The sequence below is a fragment of the Varanus komodoensis genome, unplaced genomic scaffold (genome assembly GCF_004798865.1).
Source record: "Varanus komodoensis strain SLA01 unplaced genomic scaffold, ASM479886v1 scaffold3, whole genome shotgun sequence".
Lineage (NCBI taxonomy): Eukaryota > Metazoa > Chordata > Lepidosauria > Squamata > Varanidae > Varanus > Varanus komodoensis.
Window position 1 is genome coordinate 44,424,231 of NW_025335761.1, and position 21,837 is coordinate 44,446,067.

The following is a 21,837-nucleotide window of genomic DNA, read 5'->3' on the forward strand; positions in this document are numbered from 1 at the left end:
AGTTACAATGCAGGCATAAGCACATTAAAGTTACAAATCAGGAGTTTTAGCTACCACGAGTATTAAACACTTTGATTATCTTGCCCACCCAGATCACGTGATTGAAAACCTCAGTTAATTTAAGGTAGAGGCAGCTCTATTCATAGAAGATTCATTTGGTACTTCAGTCATGGCTCAAGAAGGGCTGTTCCTGGGAGGCTGAAGCGGGTAACAGCCCTGCTTGGCACAGGATACTGCAAAATAAACAGAGCTAGAGCCCATGTCCATAGTGCAGGCTGAGCCCTTTGCCATTTAATCACCGGTTAAAAATGAATTCAGTGCAGATTGATCCCAGCAACAGCATTACAAATAGTTATCATAAGCATCCTTTGACATGGAATGCTTTGCAAGTTCCTTTTTAACATTCGTCTAACTTTATCAGCATCCAATCTACTTCTCAGCCCTTGGTGATGATAATGACAGGGTTTTGATTAGGGAAGATGGAAACGCCTAATTTTTAAAAATGGAACTACCCAAGTTATCATTATGACCAGGTGGGACCTAAATGAGAACAGCTTTAATGATGAGAGAAACACAGAAACAGGAAATTAGATGGATCAGTAATGGCTAGAGAACAGCATTTTACATTAGATAACAGCAGAACTAAGATATTAGATATAAGGAACAGTCGTTGCAAGAAAATCAGAGTCATTTTGGCTTCATTTACTCTTGTATGAAGCCATTAAAACTGGTATTTACATGGCAGTAATTGGACATAAATGAATTTACATAAATCCAATATTCAGTGAATAGTCTTTCCAACAATTCATTTATGATATTAGCTTATAAGTTTACAAAGTCAAGAAAACAATTTATTTAATTCTTAGGCTGCCCAATATCCAAAGCTCTCTGGGTGGGTTACAACACATTAAAAATTCAGTATAAAATACACCACAGTATAAAATATGTTTAAAATGTTGCAATACAAAATTTAAAATCAAATTTAAAACACATGTAAAATTCTAAGAACTTTAAAAAGGTAACTCTTTGGACCTGTTTAAGAAACTAACAAAGGCCCAGTAAACTAATTAAATGCCTTGTGGTAGAGGACAGTCTTAACCTAGTGCTGAAAAGACAGTAAGATTGGCACCAGGAAGGCCTCAATGGGGAGCTCTTTCAATAACTGGGGGACACCACTAAAAAGGCCCTTCCTGTTGTCACCAACAAATATTCCCTCAGAGGTGGCAATCAGAGACAGACCCCAGATCTTGTGCAGGTAGATGACAGTTGGGAGAGGTGTTCTAGTATGAACCAGAATTCCTGAAAGAAAGGGGGGAAAGGTAACAACTCCACCTACGGCAACAGTGGTCCCCCCACCTGTCTCAGTCATTTCAGCCATGTCTTCATGTCAGGGTTATACCTGAAGTTCTCTCCCAATATGTACTTCTTTTGACATAAAAAGAACCCCATTCTAAATAATTTTATTATTTTGGTTTTTTCCATCTTTGAAACATTAGCTGTTGCTTGAAGGATGGTTGGTTTCACATCTTCCAAACCTGGGAGTTCTCCAGATTCTACCAAATACAAATGTGTGAGCAAACTAAGTCATGCCACACACCTGACATGCTGCTCTTTAAACTGGTGCAAAGACCACACCGTACAGTTCTGAATCAACATTTTGTCTTCCCTGACATGGAGGAAAACAAGATTCCTGTTTCAAGAAGTATAATATTTTATGTGAAACAAGGAAACTAACCAAGCAAAAACACTCTTTGTAAAGGCAATAATTCCCCAACCAATGATTTCTAGGAAATAACTTTTATTGCTACTCTTTTTTTTTTCAAAAAAATGAAATTTCATGAAAACATGAGTTTGTTATTGTAGTTTCAGACAAAATAACGTGTCTGTAATGAATTTATTGATTTGAGTTGAAAAAGGACCTTACAGTATCTTGTGGAAATTCTGATCAGAATACCAAGCACTGCCTAATTCCATTACAGAATTCCCTTTTGTATGTGTTGCATGGCTCAAAATAGCGCAAGTGATACAGTTGCACTTCCCCTTTCAGTATTTTAATTGTATTGGATAACTTATTGAAATTGGTGTGTGTGCAAAAGCTTGGCCAGGCCATGACAAATAGCACCTCGTGATGCTTTTACGGTGGTAAAGTGCACTGGCAGATGCTAATTATGCTGGCTTTGAGGCCATCAGATTATGTTCCATTTGGAAATTCATTTCAAGGAGAAAGTGGAGGTTCCTGGAGCTTGTTCATCTTTCTTGTCTACTGAATCGAAAAAGTACCCTGCAGCATGTCACAGAAATGCTTGCAGGTCTTGGAATTACAGCTGCGGAAATTTGCATCTCTTTCCAAGTATGTTTACTTGTTCATTTCAAATGTGCAAGGGTAATAAATATATACACATTCAACAATCCAGTTTTTTTCAGGCATGTGGAATTTGGACATTTACATGAAGAGGTGGTAGATTCCCACCAGATTTAGGTACATTCATCAGAGCCTAATTCCATAAGTACAGATGCTCATTTAAAGGGAAATTCTATACACAGAATTTGAAGCATTACCTTTTAGGCCCTGAAGAGTTTGATATCTGAAATATTTTTTTTTTAATCTTGTTAGATTTTCTAGATTCTTGTAAGCAATTTGAAGAAAATATTTCAGTGAGTTCCAATTTTAAATTTATCTGCTCTGCAACTATATTTTAAAGCTAAATGTTTAAAGATAGAAGGTACAAAGGAGCAGTCTATCTGTACCCTTCAGCAGTTGCACTTTAAAGCTTAAACAATTTATACGCAGAGAAAATGTAATGGAGGTGAAACTGTTAGACAATCTTTCTGTTATATCTGTCTGCCCTTGTCTTAATATGAAGGTGTTAGAAATGTTCTCTTTGACTTCTACAGGAGAACAAGTTGAATTTTCTTCATTATAAATTCATACTGAGCATCTAGGTCTAAATGCCAGGTGTTTGTTATTCACACATCAAACAAAAAGGTTGTCAAGGACTCCAAACAGAATTTCTGGTGGCAACCTTTGAAAAAGCTTTAATAGGACAAAAGTCTTAATATATACAGCACACTGGAGTCCACCCATCTCTCCTGAATTCTGTGATATGTTCCTTTTGTTCTGTACCACCAAAGGGAAAGGGATGTAGCTTACTGGTGAAATGTATTCTTTGTAGGCAGAAGGTCTTAGGTTCAATCTCTGGCATTTCCAAGTAGGGCTGAGAAAGACTCCTGTCTTAAGCCATGGAGAGCAACTGCTGGTCACTGCAAAGAGTACTGAACAAAATGGATCAATGATCTAACATGTTAGAAGTTCCTACAGACAAGAACACCGAACAATGACACATCCCAGTGTTGCCACGTCAATAGAAAAGAATAGATGATTGCTGAGGCCAGAATATACTCACTCAAATACAGCCAGTTTATAACTTCTCTGGGGACTTACTGCCATCTCCACGTTGCATAGATCCACATGTCTGAGGGGAAAGGGTCAGATGATTTTGTTACTGTGAGCTGAGTTCTGTAAGAAGAAAAAAACTGGAATTTAAAAATAAAATAATGCAATATTCACAGATGTTGCCACACTGAAAAATAAATCCAATTACATTTACTCTGCGGATAGACACTCTTGATGCTTAGAAATCATTTACCAACTTGAACCACGGTTCTAGGGAAATAGCAGAAAAAATTCTCTCAGCGTTTAAATCTCCAAAAAGATCAACTGCCACTGAGCACTGCTGACTGGAATTATGCAAGACGGAAGTGATGTTTTTAAGGCAACTGTAGCTCTAATCTTATTACAGATAACTCTACAGGTTGGTTGGTTGGTTGTCTAGTTATTTATTTACTGGATTTCTAGCCTGCCCTATTAGCCACACAGCATAAGAGGTGTCTACCTGCCCATTCATTTCTTATGTTCATCTACTGCACAGTAATCAAACCTCTCTGGGCACTTTACATCATGATAAATATAGAATAGAAGCTTTTAACATATAAAACTAAACCTATTTACATAAACATTTAAAACTGTTTGAAACAATGGAAAGCAATTAACAATAAACTACCAGGACATTTTTTTGAAAAATACATATGTCATTAAATGCTTGGGAGCAGAGGAAAGTCTTAAAAGGTAACAATATTGGTACCAAGCAGACCTCACTGGAAAAAGCATTCAATAACGGGGGGTGGGACACTACACAGAAGCCCTGTTGCCATGCTCCAAACTTCTACCCTGTCATGCTACCCATAAGAATTCAGGGCAAGATCCAAAGGAATATGCAATTAATTCCATACAGCTAACAGAGTCTTGTGTTTCTTGTATATTTCATCCTTTACGAGGGTAGAGATTTACCTCTTGTTCCGCTGCAAGTTGAGGGAGTTAATACACAATATTTCATATAAGAATGAGTAAAAACACCAGTATAAAACAAACAAGAAGGTCTGGGTAACCTTGAATCCAGAAGCTATTAAAAATTATCATTATCTCGCATCACTGCAAATAGCTTTATATGTCAGATCTTGCTTTCAACATGAAGTAGAATAATTTGCCTTATTGTGTGCAAAGGCCAACTGGATTTTGCAACTCAAGTTAAACATTTATACTGACATAGCCTCAAGTAATTAACAGCAGCAGGCCTAGAATCCACTATTAAATCCCCAGCAGGACCTTTCTCTGCCTGCCCTGCCATTCAAAAAGTATATTCCAGCATCTCCTTCTATGCCAGATGACTGCATGTTGGAGCCATTATTTTAATTTTGCTCATGCCTTTAACATAGTATCACTCCAAGGCATTGTGGGAAGAGTGAATAGGGTTACTATAGTATTTGCATTTCCAACAAAGCCTCAGTATGTGCATTTCCAACAAAGTATTTGCATTTCCAACATTATGTCAGAGCATTGTGACGAATTAAAATGGTCACTCCAAAACCCAGTCATCCAGTGTTGATAAGAGCACTGCTGCTGCCACCCCCACTAACATTAGACAAGTCTTCTAGAGATTATGCATGTAGGAGTGGGCCTACTGATGTAGCCCACCCCTCAGAAAGACCACTTCATTTAGGATTCCTTCAAACCTGAACCCAGACCTTCAACTCATCCTAACTGCCATTTAGCTACTCCTTCTTTCTCTCACTCCTGACTTTGTGTCTCTTCTTACTCTTCTTGGAACAACCTCCCCAACCCATCAGCTGATGTGCCTCCAGCATCTTTCATAACCTTTCCTGAACCTCATCAGCCTGTTCCAACTCCAGTTACATTCCACGTATAGTAAAAGTCATTTAACTGACGCACCTTTTCTGTCTGACTCACAGCCCTGTCCTCCAGCCTTCCCAATCCTGATGCTTTGGAAATCAACTTCTGTCAGTACCACTCAGTTGTACTCCAAAATAACTGGATGCTCCTGGTTGGGGAGGCTCAAAAGGGCAGAGAACATGTTTTGTGCACAGAAGACCCCAGTTTCAATCTGTTGCATTTCCAGGTATAGCGAAGAAAGAATCCTTCCCGAAACCTTACAAAGCCTATGCTGGTTGGTGTCAACAATACTGGAATAGATGGACCAATTGTGTAACTCAATATACAACAGCTCCTTTACGCCATTGCTAGGGAACACTGTTTCAGTTCCCCTGAAGGCACTTTCACTATGGCAGTAGTAACTTCTGCAGTAGTAATATGGGTTTTCCAGATGATTTTGATTTTGAAACATTTCCAATGTAAATTGTTACTTTACATAGGGCTATTGCAAAACATATGTTGCTTTTTACATAAACTTATTTGCACAGGAAAATGTTCTATTTGTATTAGAAAATTTTCTGATGCCCTCAGCAGAAATGGGCAACTTATGACCCTTGAAAGTTTTTCACCGACAATTCTCATCATCCGTTGCCACGGGTTATGCTGTCTGGAGCTTATAGGAACCATAGACTGAAACAATTGGAGGGCTACAAGTTGCCCTTGCCTGCCCTAGAGAAATCAAATTTAGCAGGTTTACTTACATTTATTTAGTAAACAACAATGCTTTAAAAAGTGCTCCCCATGTCTTGCAATAACCACAAATGTTTAACTTGAAATATTTGCCAAAGGGAATTAAAGCACACTAATGTGATTTAAATGTTGCATAGTATGTAGAACTTTTTTATTGGAGAGCTTGTAAAAATAAAAAACAGCATGTACAAACAAACGTACTGAACACTGTTAATACACTAATAAACATTATCAACCCAAAGAACTGTGCATTGTAAGCTGACAACCATTCAACACTCTTCAACTGGGGCTGGTGAGGCTCCTTCAGTTTTGCTGATGATACCTATTGGTTCTGCTTCACACTGAGGCATATATGCACTTCAGTGACTTTCTAAACCACTTTATCACACTGGATCTTCCATTTCTTTCACCTGAAAAACAATTACATAACTTACATTAATTGAAAATGCGAAAATTGCCTAATATTGTATTCGCAGTTGACACACATTCATTTTTACTAATGAAATTGTGAAATGGAAAATTTTCTGCAGAAAAATAAAGTATTGATTTTTTTGAGGGGGGGCCTTGCCCCACATTACAGGGCAAAAATTAGCATCTATTCTTACCACACCAAAAATGCATAGTAGTTCTAATATAGGTAGAAAGGGGAGGGCAAGGGATCAGAATGTCTTCTACCCAATCTGATGCTCTTCACATGCAGCAACAGCTCTTCACACATTCACCCAATGAATAGGTATTACAACAGTATTTCATTGAACAAGTATATAACAGCAATAATCACCTGTACAGGTGCTATGAAAGCTGATGACGCACAGTATCTGTTCAGCATTGCATGCACAATCACAATCCAGGAATGGAACATGTCCTGCACACAGTTTCAGAAGTTAGATTTCATTATTTGCATAAGTGAGAAATCACATCTACTTACAAATTGCATTTTGAATGTGGGAGAATCCTATTAAAAAGTCCTCTTTCTCTATAAACCGGGTGGAAAAGATACTGAATTAATGATGCATTTTTTCATGGCAAGAATGTATGTTTTTATTTATTTATTTAGGAGACTTCTATGCCTTTTCTGTTTTCTCAGAAAGCTCTCTGCTATTGTGCCCTTGACCCTTCATACAGTTGATTATGTATTTCCCTGTAAACTGTTGGTCTACAATGCAAATTCTTCACAATTGCAGAGAAAACCAAGGTTTCAGTCTTCAAATTATTTCTTCTACATAGTCCAATGAACTGAATGAGGGGTTACTATAGAGCAAATGGTTTGAAAATAGCAAAGAAGGTAGAAATATTTATCTGAAGCAGAAACTTTCAGTTCTGACATTTATAACTAATTTTGTTATTATTCATTTGAAATAAGGCTCCAGGTTTGTTATAGGCCTGTGATAACAGATGGGAAATGAAGAAAAAACACTCTCAGCTTTTTTGCTGAAAATAGTCTCAAGGGAACTTAGAGTGAAACCCTTTTCAACCCTGTCAAGATCAAGTGTCAACCAAAAGAATGTTGCATTAATACAAATTTAGGAGATATGAACTTATACTTTACTGATGTTTTGATACCTGGTAAAAACCCAGATAACCAATGTAGCCAAAATGGGTCATCTAGGTATTACTCTAAAGAACATTGCACCAGTGTCTTGCACACTAAGAATGTAAAAGTGTGTGTGGAAATATCATGTAGTTATTTCATTCATTTTCATTATTAAAACTCTTATTTCCCTATTAATTCTGTAATCTTCCTTTCAGTTTCCCTATTCATTCCTAATTCATTTTCATGATTCCCATTTATTTTTGTTTTCCATTGCTTTCATTGCTCATCAGTTGCCAGCAATTTCTGTGTTTTCCATTTAATTGGTATAATGTACTACTACTCCTCCAGTAAATGAAACTTACCAAATGTCAGACACATTAAGAGATGAGTACCTATTTATATAACATTTAAAAAGGCTCCCAGATGGAGGGGTCCTAGTTGTACCAGCCAAAATATATTGTGCATCTATTCCATCTTGATATTCAGATAAGATAAAAGACGGGAAAACATGAAAGGAAAACAAATGGAGGACAACAATCGGAAGAATTCCAGTTGGGTGAAATTAGCAGAAAACCACTCTTCTATGCAACTTTTAAAGATGGAAGACTCCTGACCTCTTTTGCATCCAGACATCCTAATTCATAACTGCCAGAATTTGATAGATTAGATATCTCACTGTCTGTTACGATGGGGAGCATATGGCCCTCAAGTTGTTGAGGGATTGCAATTCCCAGTAGCTGTAGCTAGCCAAAGGTCAAGAGTGGCAGTTCAGTAACATCAAGAGACCAAGACTTGTTCCTGCCCTGCAATTGCTAAGCAAGTAAAATTTCTGCAAACCATAGGCTAAAGAGGATAAGGGCCAAAAGGAAACTGTCCAAAAAGATAACCATCTGCCAGTGGTGGAGATATCCAAAGCAGTATTATTATTATTATTATTATTATTATTATTATTATTATTATTATTAAAACATTTTTATGCCGCCCTATTCACCGAAGCCTCGGGGCGGCTTACAACAATAATAAATTAAAATACCATTTTAAAATATATACATTAAAATACAAATATATAATATAAAACATACAATATAAAACAAGCCGCCCTGGCCAAATAAAATTCAATAATATTAACATTTAAAATACTGCTTAAATAAAAAGGTCTTTGCCTGGCGCCGAAAAACAAATAACGACGGCGCCAGGCGGACCTCTCTGGGGACCTCATCTTTTGGTGACCACCTTAAAATGACTGCTATGCAACCAGAGTTGTAAAAAGTATCCTCAGAAGGTAAAGTCTATCTTCTGAGTTATGCTGGTCTGTCTGTAGCTCCAAGTGCCTTTCCAGGTTAGATGTCCCAGCTGTTGTTCTATTTTGGTGCTTTTAGGTAGCAAGTCACCAGGTATATAAATCTGATTTAAGATAAATTTGGTTTCAAAAGTTTCATCAGGCTCATGAGTTGGTCTTTTCCACTTTTTGACCCTTCACCCTTAACAGCGCTCAAGGATAACCTTGAATCCAGGGCAATCGTTTTGTGAAGACTAATCAAATATTTGTGGAAGGGTGCTTTGACAAGAAGGGATGCAGGTGGTGCAGTGGTTTAAACTGCTGTGCTGCTGGGCTGGTTGAGCGAAAGGTCACCAGTTTGAACCAGCACAAGAACCTGAAGATTATGCTGCTGGTTGTCCCATTATGCTTGCAAATGCTATTACAAACCCTGCAGTTGTGTTCAGTGCTGCCCTCTCTTCCTTCTTCCTCTTGGCTTTTTGCTGTGGTTTAGGTAATCAGTGTAGGAGTAGCCGAGAGAGAGGGAGAGAGGGAGAGAGTCCGTGTGTGTGTCCTAACTTGAGAATTATCCAATCAAGTGCATATTGGGCTGAGAAAAGGCTATTCTCTGCTGGAAGAGAGAAAACAGAGCTGTGACATCCTAGTAGCTGGGTATTATATTGACTGTGGTATGATAAGAATATAAGAAGAGTCCATCAAGATCAGCATATCCCACAGCAGTAGGCATTCGGATGGTTCCAGGAAACTTGCAAGAAGCCAGGCACTAAGGCAACAGCTGTTGTTCATCTCCAGCATCTGGCATTCAGTTTGCATTTGCTCATTGTGGCTAATTGCCATTGCTAGACCCATCCTCCATGGCTTTCTCTAATCCCCTTTAAAGTCATCTGAACCAGAGGTCTTCATCATGTTTTTGCCAGCAAATATCACAACTGTGTTTTATATGAAAAAACAACTTTTCTTTCTTCCTCAAAGGTGAAAGTTAGTATAATGATCTCCAGGTATTCCATGCTCCATCCTAACTTCATTTACTTGAGGTTAAGTCCTGTTGCTCTCAGTGGGACTTATTTCCAAGTCATATGCCTAAAGAGGAGGGAGGGAAGGAATCCACAATAATTAATGCTCTGACATTTTGCATTCTAAAAGTCCAAATGTGGCTTAAGTAGAGAAATTAGTTGATTGTCACTAGAATGACTTTACCATACCAACATTTAAGGGTAGCCTTGAGGGAAACTTAACTCTGCAAAATGCTAAGTCAGATGCTTGGCTCTGTGTTTCTGTGAAAAGGGTAAGGAATCTGGCAGCAGTGATACTTGTAACTTTTATTGTTCTTCATGTTCTCTGTGCATCACACATATGGGCTCTGCACCTATCCAAGGCCTGTTGTTGAAAAGATTTTCCAAGCTAGACTTGTTCTGAAGGGAGCCCCTCCTCTCCCTCCCCTGTTATATCTAGGAGGAGCTCCTGCCATTTTCCTGAGTTCTCTTCCAACCACCTTTGTGGGTACCTTGGGTCTTTCCTTTTGTGATCTCTCAGTGTTTGTTGTGTTTTTTTGGTCAATCTATCAATTACTTATTTTTTAAAATCCCTTCTATTGTTGTCTCTTCTTGGATTTTTTTCTCTTGTTTCTTCTTCTATTTTCTTTTTCTGCTTATGACACTCAAAGCACCTTTTCAGAAGTATGCCCGCTGCCATAGTTGTTTGCATCCCCTGGATGGGCACTTGTTGTGCCTGCACTGCATGGACACCTGTGCACACTGCCAGGCTTTCCTGTGGCAGGCCAGAAAAACCAAGTGGCCCGGCTTCAGGCCAAGCTTTGGAGCCATGCCCTTTGTGGCATACCCAGTTCAGCCGCAGAGGTCCCACTAGAATGCCTGTCCATCTCACCAGCAGTTCCTCCTTCCAACCCTGGGGGAGGAGAGGCCCCATCGACCCTGAGCTCCTGCAGCAGGGGCACCCAATCTGCCACTCAGAGGCACCCAGGATAGCAGTTTCAGCACCTCAGCTGCCTACCCAACTTCATGTACCTGCCTTTTCATCATCTTTGGGCCCAGAGGATTACCAGACTCACCGCCACATGAGGACCCACTAACCTCTTCACCCAATGACATCATTATAGCACAGGGTCCAGGATCCCCCTCCAAGAACCTGAGACATTTTTCTGAGCAGATCCTCCAGATGGTGACATCCCTCGGACTGGAGACACAGTAGCTCACTGAACCTTTGGTGGATCCAGTTTATGACATTGTCCAGATGGAGGATGCAGTGCTGGTGGCCATCTGATTCCTTCCAATACTATCCATCCATGAAGGAACAGTGGAAGACACTAGTCCAGCTGTAGTCAACATCCTGTCATTTGGAGAGTGTGTAGCAGATTCAGGAGCAGGAGTTCCCATTCCTTCTGCAACATCCCTGGCAGAACTCAGTCATCATGGAGTCAGTACAGGACCAGATGCAGAAGGAGCACTTAACATTGGTGGATCTAGAGGGGTGCTGCATGGAAGCCATGGCAAGGAAGGTCTATTTGGCACTGACACTGGGACTCCACATTTCTAACTACGAGGCCACTATGGGGAGATACCAACTCTTCCCATTGGAGAAGATGAGGACCCTCACAGAGTATCCCTGATCAACACCAGAACTTGGCTACAGTGTTCCAGTCAGAGGCCTTTTGTCTCTTGTGGCAGCAGATGAACATCACCTGCCACCATATCAACTGTGACTCCCAGGCCCTTCCTGCACCTGACAAGGCCCAGACAACTGCCAAAAGATGGGCTTTGTGCCCCCACAGCAGCAGCAGGCATGTAAGTGGACTGGGGGGCCTTTCTCATTCCAGCCTATGGGGCAGTACTCCTGGACCACATGCCAACAGCAGTCTATACAGCCGCACCAGAGAAACACCACCTCTCAGGCCCAGCAGCTGCAAAAAAACCAAAAAAAAAAAAAAAAACCCAAAAAAACTGGGCACCAAGATATGATGCCACTGACTTGTGCAGCGAACCAGTCCTCACCTCACATGCAGATCTGGTTTGAAGGCCTCCTGAAGATCTTCCCACCTCAGAAGCCATATCCTTGGATCAGTGGATTCTTTCCATAACGGCAAGTGGATATTGCATCAAGTTCAATATGCTTCAACCTCTTTGGTCCATGTGCCCAGCACTGCCCTCTCCTCTCCTCTTCCAGTGGAGGAAGTAGCCACACCGTTGTCAAAGAAAGCAATCTGATATCCATTATGGATTCCACTCACAGTACTTTAGGGTACCGAAGAAGGACAGTGGCCTCTGTCCCATCCTAGACCTGCAGGATGTGAACTTCTTCCTTCTTCATAAGAAGTTCTGCATGGTCTCATTGCAGAATCTTCTGCCATTGCTGCACCAAGGGGACTGGTTCACCTCAACTGATGTAAAGGATATGTCCTTCCATGTCACCATCCAGCCTGACTACCAGCATTACCCCCAGTTCCAGATTGGTTCTGACTGGCTTGCTCTTTTGTGCCTGGCAGGCTTTGAGTGATGATATAACCAGTTTTCATAGCATGAAACTCTATACTGTCACTTCTTAATTGCTAAAGATCAAACCTTTGTAAAAAAAAAAAAAAAAAAAAGACAGCTACAAAGGCAGGTTCAAAGGCTGGCAACTATGGGTTGTCCATGCATCCTCCTTTGCAAAAAACAGCCCTCTGTTTGAAGTCTATCCTGTCCAATTACAATATAACGATAAAGAAACAGAAGAACTGTTGCTCCTCAGTGGGCAGCACCTGGACAGCTGACTGAACAGGCAAGTACACAAGTCCCCTGGCCATATTCTTCCACACTATGATAAGATGAAATGTATCTCTACTTTACATTATTTCCAAATTTTCATCTATACATATAAATTAGGATATGCAAATTTTATGCAAACCAACCATTTTTTACTTTCTTTTTTGGCAATTCAGCAGTGGCTGGCCTATAGGACACCAAAGGCAGCGGTTTCCTCTTATGGCAATTGCAAGCATAATTCAGGGTGGCATGTTGATTAAAACATTGCACTAGGGCTGTGGAAATGCAGGTTCATATCTGCACTCAGCCCTGAACATTCAATACACGTAGGATTGCACCCTCACGTCAGAAGCACAAACAATAATGTGTTTAAGATTTTTCGTATAAATTCATTTCAAATTCACTCCTACTTCTGTAGAGGGTTTTTATTCTGTTTCTGAGTAATACATCACCAATGTGATGTGCTACAACTTTGGGGAAGAAAGGGAATTCTAATCACTGGCTTGAATTGAAATAGCAATTTTTGCTATTTTAATGCAAAATGCACTGAAATAACTTTTTCATTTTATGGGAAAGTGTTTCAGCACTGCATTATATACTTACCAACAGTGTTTTGGCATGTCCACATTAAGACATGCTTATAGTGTAATCTTGAACACTGTGTACTCAGAAGTAAGTTTCATTTGCTAGAGCTTACTCCCAGATTACTAGGTACAGGATTACAGCCTTGGTGATATTGCATCTCTCTCAAACTCAAAATGCCATCTCTGTTTTTTAATAGATAGTTAATACTGGCTGATCAATTGTTCTCTGTGTCTGTACTCTCTGCTTTCTACCAACATTTAATAAATTGGGTCACATACCCTACCTTGGCAGTCACTTTGATCAAGTTTCTAATTTAGGAGGAACATCTACAGATTTATCCCACTGAAGTAGCATGTTTACAGCCTGATGCTAAGCATGTTTACATAGGAGTAAATCAATTTGCATAACACTCCTAGCACATTGTGCCTAGCTTATTAAAAGAAATCTAGGGCATAAGCAACTCACTTCCGCCTAGTTCCTTTCCCACATTCTCTTCCACACTTGTTTGTTTCTTGATTCTTTATTAGATTTTTAGATAAAGATTTAGGTAATAGTTTGATTGAGTAAAGATAAGCTGGTAGGATCAAATCCTTTTTCATAGCATAGCGCTAAACAATATCACAGGATAATTCCTGTGCATCCAAGAGTTAAAGGAACAGTGGAAGAAAGTCTGATTAGTAGGATAAATGGCATTTAGGAGCCAACTAATCTGCCCCAGAATATGGTTCTAGGCAACAACACTTTAGCTACCTGGTGCCCTCCCAACGTTTTGGCGTATACCTTCCATAGTCCTTGGCCACTGGCCTTGCTGCCTAGGGCTGAAAGGAGTTTTAGCCCATAGAGGGCACCAGGTGGTCTTCTCCTGCAGCTTAGCTTGTAGCGCAGCCCCAGTGACAGGGAGGCTGGGCTGAGAACTGGACACGAAAACAATATGGGGTGATTAAGAGGTCCTTGGAAATAAGAAGCTGGTTATTATTGGTTATTATTGTTAATGTAGCAGGTGGGTTCTTGGCAACAGCAATTACAGACCAGATTTGATTGCATGGATTGTTATTATAACAATTAACTGAGCAGTGAGAGGTTTCAAGAGTGCAGTGTTACCCCAGTTTAGTCTTTTAAAGACGTAAGTAGTAGACGACTTATGGTGTTTTCTAATGGTGAAGATTATTTAAAAATATACAGGCTGAGCATAGGTGGAGGTTCACAGCTAAAAGACACTATGGTAGGTTCTCCAAAGTTCACTGCTTCTCCACCATTTGTAGATTCTTGCAAAGCCCCACTCTGCTCATTGCATCAGACTAACATATGCAGTTTCCTGCATATAACCACAGAGCTAGACTGCCACATTCCTTAGCTGGGAGGTAAGGCCCCCTGCCCTTTCCAGAATATTAAGAATCAGGAATGGAGAAGAGATTTGATAAGCTCACATTTTAATGGAAACTTATCCAATTTTGAATTTTAGAACCATGGTTATCCTCTGAAATTTTCACATCTCCAAATTTTGCAGTGGCATTTTCTAATACAATGTATAAATTAATGAAAATTAATATTAAAATATTAAAGTGTTAAGGAAATTGCCTATAAACTTAAGATTGAAAAAAATGGAAAAAAACTGGCAGATTAATTCACCCATCAGGGCTCCTGTGGCCACCTTGGAAGAAGAAACAGAGGCCAGTGACGAGAGTGAAGATGAAGCGCATGTGACTTTATATGATAAAGAGGAACTACTATATCTGGTGGAGATTGTGAAGAACCTGCGGCTGAAGGAGCACCAAGAAAAGCTTCAGCTGGAAATATATCTCTGTGAGGAGATGTGCAATGAGGCGATGGAGTTCCTGCAGCAGAACAACCTGTGGAACAGTAATCATTTGGATTCCCAAAAGGAGATGCTGGAGGAAATGTACCAAGACTGGTTGAACCGCCTGAAGGAGTTGCTAGGACAATACTATATGGGGGAGATTGAGAATCTGGATGATAAGATGAAGACCTGGAAGCGACCCTTCAAGAATGCAGGAGAAAGGACAGCAGGAGGTGAAGGAGACTCTGCACTGCTCCAAACAAGCTGCTTCAGCCAAGTAGCAAGAATTGATGGAGACAAGAGCGAAGCTGAATACAGCCAGTGAAGAGTTGCCAGAGAAATCATTTATTCCAGGGGCTATATCCAGCATGAGGAAGAAGGAGAAGAAAGTAAAAACAGCAGCTCATCAGAGGAGAAAAATTATTCTTGCAGGGAAATACTATGGTTCAACTGTGACTTTGCTTAAGGCCATCCAACAAAAGTCAATGACCAAGGAAGGACGCTCTATCAAATGGACCTTTATGGCAGAGTAAATAAACTCTTGGATTTCTAAATGGTAAAAAAGAAAGAATTTAGGGAGGTCACACCAAATCCCCTTTTAGTCCAGCAATCTGTTCCCATAGGGGCCAACTGTATGCCTATGGGAAGCCCACAAACAAGACATGAATCAACAGTACCTGCAGAGTCTTTTTGCCCGTTTTATCATTGTGCACCACTTATTCAAAGGCCATCCGGTCTATCAACATAACAGAATGAAATCTATCAAAGAAGTCTATGTGAGTGTCCACAGGAATTTTTCAAGGGCACAGACAAAGCTGCACGACAGTTTGTGGTTGTAATTTGCATAAATATAATATGCATCATTGCAACACACCTGTTGAGCATTCATTAGATGTGCTATTTGTTGATCAGTATCACATTCCATGACATTGAAAAGCCTACACAGAGTAGTAGAAGATCCTGGAAACTGAACACTACTAACGCAGAATGTTATATTCAAGAAGCATCATGAACTGCAACAAAATTTGCTTGGCATTAAGGATGAAAGTAAAAGCACATCTAAAACAAGAGAAAAATGGCACAAATGCACTCCACTGTCTGAAGAACATCCTTTCATGTGTTTTATGGCATTATTTGCCTTATCATAATATTGACACCTTCACATGTCTCATCCTAGAATGAATTCCTTCATCTTAGAAATATTGGTGAATACTCTCTAGAACAGCTTTCCTCCACCTGCTGTCCTCTAGATGTTTTGGACTACAGTCCCAGAGTTCTTGACCATTGGCCATGCTGGCTGGGGCTGATGGGAAGTGAAGTCTAAAATATCAGGAAGGTATCAGGCTGGGGAAGGGAACTCTAGAGAGTAGCAGTGAGTTTGTGTGCAATATTATTAGTGGAAGGAGAAATTAATATGCTTGATCAGGTTTTAGGGTTATAGAGAAACCTGGCCTACTCTACTTTTCACACTGTTATCAGTCTCTTCCATCAGGTAACAATGCAAATTTTGCATATCTTGAATAATAAACTAGAGCGATTTTCTTTTGGACTACATATTTTTCCTTGAACTGTACAATTTATGTATGGTTGCACTTTTTTTTAAAGGTCTGATAACATCAAAAAGCAAGTGGTGACTAAACAGCAGCAAGGTCTGGATAGCAGGTCTACCAAAAGCTTGATGTAGTCAATGAGAAATTTGTACACCCAATCTATCCCTCTGTTGCTTCTTAATGAATAGACCTGGTATCCAAACAAAGCCTTGTGTCTTTCCACCTAAAGCTGAAAGCTTCACTTATTTCTATGACTTCTTTTACTCCTGCAATGACCTGTTCAGTTTGCAATCCAATAGTAGGCTTAGTTCTACATGCAACATACAATAAGTTCAGGTACCTTCACAAGAAGTTTCATTTCTAGTATACATGAAAAACACTGGAACTACATGGCATACTCCCAAAGGCCAAAACTAAGGGCATCTCTATATGAAAACCCTGTATTTCACCAAGGCTCATTTTTTAATTTTCTTTGCAGGAGAAAAAATATCCTTTAACATGAAGGTTTTTTTCTGGAGGGGGGTGGGTTCCTCTGCCTTCTATATTCCATTACACAATACAAGGTGGTGCTGTGGTATAAAGCAGAATTTAGATCTTACATAAGGCTTCCATAACTAACAACTGTGTTATCCAGAAAAATACCGCATTATCCTCTCTCTAAAAAGCCACTAAATAGTTGGAAAACATGGGAAAGACCCTGGGAGGATGATAGTGTTGAGGAAAGGAGCCCAAATTTCCACGAGTGAGGGATCACAAGCACAAAATAAATGCCTCATATAGAAAAATCCGAAGAGAGAGGTAGGGAAAGGTTCCACTTGAGCTGCCTGCAAGAACTAAAAATGGCGTAACCAAAACCTATATACAAATAGTTCTAATCCTTATGAATTGCATTTCTGGAACATGCAATTTCACAGCCCCATCTGCATTTCCCTTAAATGCCAACAACACTGAACTATACTGCAAAGATGCCATACACTACTCTAACAAACATCATTCTGCAATATGGGAATAATCCACACTTTCTCAGCTAGAGATCTGCCTCCTGCAATATGGCTGAACTTTATCTGCATACATTGTAAAGGTTTTTGAAAAAAGTTAAAAATGTTTATAAACTGAGAATAAAAATTAACGAGAGCTGAGTTAGGCAGAACTTTGCTACTACCTTCCCTTTTTTGATAGACACGCTACTGCCCTAACCCATCTACAAGAAACTCCTGTATTGGGACGTCATTTTAGATGGCATGTGCTGAGCATAGAAGCCGCTGTCTCTGTTCTAAAATGACATCACGGCTAGAACCCTGGGGGGAGCTGCATACCTTTCCCCATATAAGCAGATGCCAATGGCAGTCTCTTCTTACAAGCACAGAATTGTAGGGCTGAATGCAACCTGTATCAAGCCCTGCCCTCAATCCCATCACAAGACTGAAATTTACTGAAATGGGCAGGCAGGCCTTTCACTACCCTGGCTATGTTACAATTATTGTGCACATTGATGGAGAAACTAAGGTAGTGTGAAGTGCGGTTGTATCTGCAGATACTGTTCTGGCAAGATGCTTGTCTGAACTTCATCAGAGTCTGGTTTATTATCTGTGATCACTGACACTAATTCAAAGAAGCCCTTATTTGGAGCTGCCAACTGACCAGAATAAATTAACCTCATGCTCCTGTGTCTTTAACAGATGTTTGACCTTCAGTAACAAGCAAGTAAAACATGATAAGAAGAATTATTGTCTGCTAATGTATCCAGGTGAAGCTGCTGTTAAAAGCATAGAAGCAAGGGCTGGTAAAAAAAAAGGCAGATAAACCTACCTATACCCTGTGCTTTAGTAATCCATTCTTTTTCATTTTTTTAACACCTATTATAGGTTCTTCCTGCCTGACTCAAAGCTTCTAATTGCACAGCTCTTGCTGCCATGACAATTCAAATCTACTTGTTGCTGATGGAAAGTGGCTTTGTCATCTCACAGACATCATTTAGTTCTGCGACGTCAGAAACCCCATTCAGGCACAAGGGACCTTGGGTCTTTAAGAATGATTAATATTTATGGACACTTCTGGAAATTTGCCACTTAGTTTCTTTTGCATTCCCTGATGCCCTTTGCCCTTTTTCCTCCCCAGCATGCCACAGATGTAACCCTCACAAGGTAATTATCTGATGTGCAGCAGCCAAATGAGTTTTAATGTTTTCCCATACCACAATGTACTTCTTCAAGATTAAGACATCTGATTGGAATTGAGATGATTGTAGGTTTTGGGTTTGCCTGATTGGTACACTGAGGTCCTGAGAGCTTATTTAAATTGAATGTGTAATGTGATGGGCAAAAGCTACATAGCTTCTCAAAAAACTTTTTCTTCTTTCACATAAAAATTGCTTTCTTCAGTAGCATTAAATCACATGGACACTACATCTTTAGCCCCGTTTAAAGGTTCAAACTATCTTTCTCCTAAGGTGGATTTTTTTCTTGTTTCAAAGAATAAGATTTCTTATGCAGTGAATATTTTATTTTACACATTTAGTGCAGACCAGCACTAGGGAACAGTACTAAATTTCTCTTACAAAGGACTGAAACAATGCTTTACAATAAAAGCCACTGGGCAACTAGCACTGGCTTTCAGCAACATAGCTGTGTGTGGTCCAGGCCTTGTCCAAAATGTCCTTTATATGGGGTTAGCAATAGATACCATTCAAGTAGGTGAAGAAACCTGTAATTTTGGTTAACATTCTTTGAAGTAGCATTGACTTTGCAGCCCCTTTTGACATAACTAGCTCAAACTCCATGAAATTTATTCCAAGGTTGGCTGCTCTTTCCGGGCAATGTGAACATAGAAATGTAAAACAATGTGGAAAAAAGTTCAGTACTCTGGTTTTTAAAAAATGTTAACTCATTAAAATGATTCTCCAGCAGAGCAGACTAATTCTCTGCTTGTCAAAAGTAACCTTCAGTTTTTCTGCATAATACAACCGCACTTCTCCACAGCAAGTCTCAGAAATCTCATCAGACTTGAGTGGCCTCAATGTATTCAATCCTTTCAGCACTTTTCTTAGTCATTTCGATACTAAAGCCCAAAGAAAGAAGGAAAGAACACAATGGTGCTTTGAGTTTTGGGAGAAAGGCCTCATTTTGGCAAATACAAATTAGCATTCTCAGAAAAGGTAAGCCCCACTTTTCAGTGCATTATTCATAAGTATTCCCAGCTCCACAAAACAAACAATTTGGGTGGAGAGCAGGAAGGCTAGCTCAGATCCAAATCACAAAAGAGTCCTCTTTCTTCATTTCCTGTTGACTGAAGCATACCAGGTTATGTCAATCTACAGTATATAGTGATGTGAATCTATGACTGAGGGTGGAGTGGGGGGACTCCATTAGATGAAATGTAGCTATGAGCAATTTGCTGTGAGAAAGCACACCATAATACGTCTGATGCAGCTGCCTTCAGTCTTGCATTTGTACTGAACAATGGGCCTTCTCTCACTGGTATCTCTTGGAAGCAAATCTCCTCTCAGCAGAATGACAAAATGGCTGCCCAGCAGACCTGCCTCATGCTGTGGCAGCTCTCAGAAACAGATGCGGCCCTTCTGTTTGTCCTGCTCCAGTGTTAAGCTCCTCCCTGCTTCATGGCTACATGTCAAACCATTGTGATGCTGCCTTTTGGCCTTCTCCAGCACTCAGCCAGGCAGGACATTTTTTCCAGAGAAGGCAGTAACTCAGTTGAGGACCACCACTGATGCTTTCTCTGTCCTTCCCCTGCTTAAACAACAGATTAATAACACAAGGGGCATAGGTCTGGTTTTCTACTAGTCCTTGCTCCTATGCTTTCAACAGCAGCCTGATCTGGAGATGAGGCAATAATTCTTATCTCCATGTTTCACTTGCTCCTTCATGCAGATCATCTGATAAAGATACAGGAGCATGAGAGTTAATGTGTTTTGGTCAGTTGGCAGCCCCAAATAGGGACCTTTTCCCTGAATCAGTGCCAGTGATCATATTGAAGCTGGCTCTGATGAATGTCAGCAAACACCACACTGGCTCCTTCACACCACTTTAGTTTCTCCAGCAATGTGCACAATAGCTGCAACATGATTAGTGTGCTGAGAGGCCCACCTTCCCTTTCATAATTCTCCCCCTCCCTTCCTAGTCCTTTTCTCAAGCCTTTGACTGGAAAACTCCACACCAGGGGTCCTCAAACTTTTTCACCAGGGGGCCAGCTGAAAGGTGCTGGTGCTGGACGCAGGCCGGAAAGGTGGTGCTGGTGGGGCACATGGGCCAGAGCAGGGTGGGCGCTGAGGTGGGGAGGGGCTAGGAATGGCGAGGCAAGGCGGGGGCGGGCATGCGCCGCGATGCAGTGTCTTGCTCGCTTGGAGATTGTTTTCTCCTAGTGAGTCCAAAACTATCTCCTCGTGAGCAAGCCACTGCCTCCCCCCGCAGGGGGCGAGGCAGGTGGTGGCGTGCACACATGGCGTGCGCGTGGTGCAAGGGTGCACACGCGGTGCATTGAAAACCTCTGAGGCGGGCCAGATAAATGGCCGTGGAGGACCACATCTGGCCCCCGGGCTGTAGTTCGAGGACCCATGCTCCACACACACCACCTGCTTCTACAACTCCCCCTGGCCTTCTGGACCAACGTCTACTCAGACACCTCTCCTGCAAAGGGTTGCTCTTAAAGATACGTAAAGCATGCACAGAGAACAATGTGGAACTAGTTACTCTACTGTTTGGTCTGAAACAACATCTGAGCTAGTGACACAGTTTTAATACCTACCAACTCTTCAAAGTTATCATTATTGGCATTTTCATTTTCATTTTTACATACAACAGAACAGAACCGCAAAACTGTTTCTGGATGTGATGCTATTTCAGGCAGAACATTACATACTGAAATTAGATGTGTGTGTGTATTGCTAATTTGTGAAGGGTCGGCAGGGCAGGGCAGGGCTCACCATCTCCTACTCAGGAGCAAGCCAAGGGAGACACACTGGAGGGAATGAAGAGACGGTAAAGCCGACACCAGGGGTGGCAGGAGTGGCCTGCAATGGGGCATTGGGCACAGGAGCTGTGCACCCAGCGCAGCGCTGAGTCCCCAGGTGTGCAGGGGCTTCCCCCGGGAAAAGAGCAACAAAGGAGGTGGACGGAAGGGGCATGGCGCCGGCTGTATAAAGAGGAACGCAAGGAAAGGGAGGTGGAGGTGGACGTGTCCTGGGGAGAGGAGGGGCGGTGGCAGCGAGAGGAACAGGACAGGAGGCGGACGGGGCTTGGGGAGGCAAGAAGGCAGCTTAAACCCCACTGGCTGGGGCAGAGGCAGGAGCCTGAGGATGGACACAGAACACCCTTCTCCCCTTGGAAGAAGGGTCCCTGCG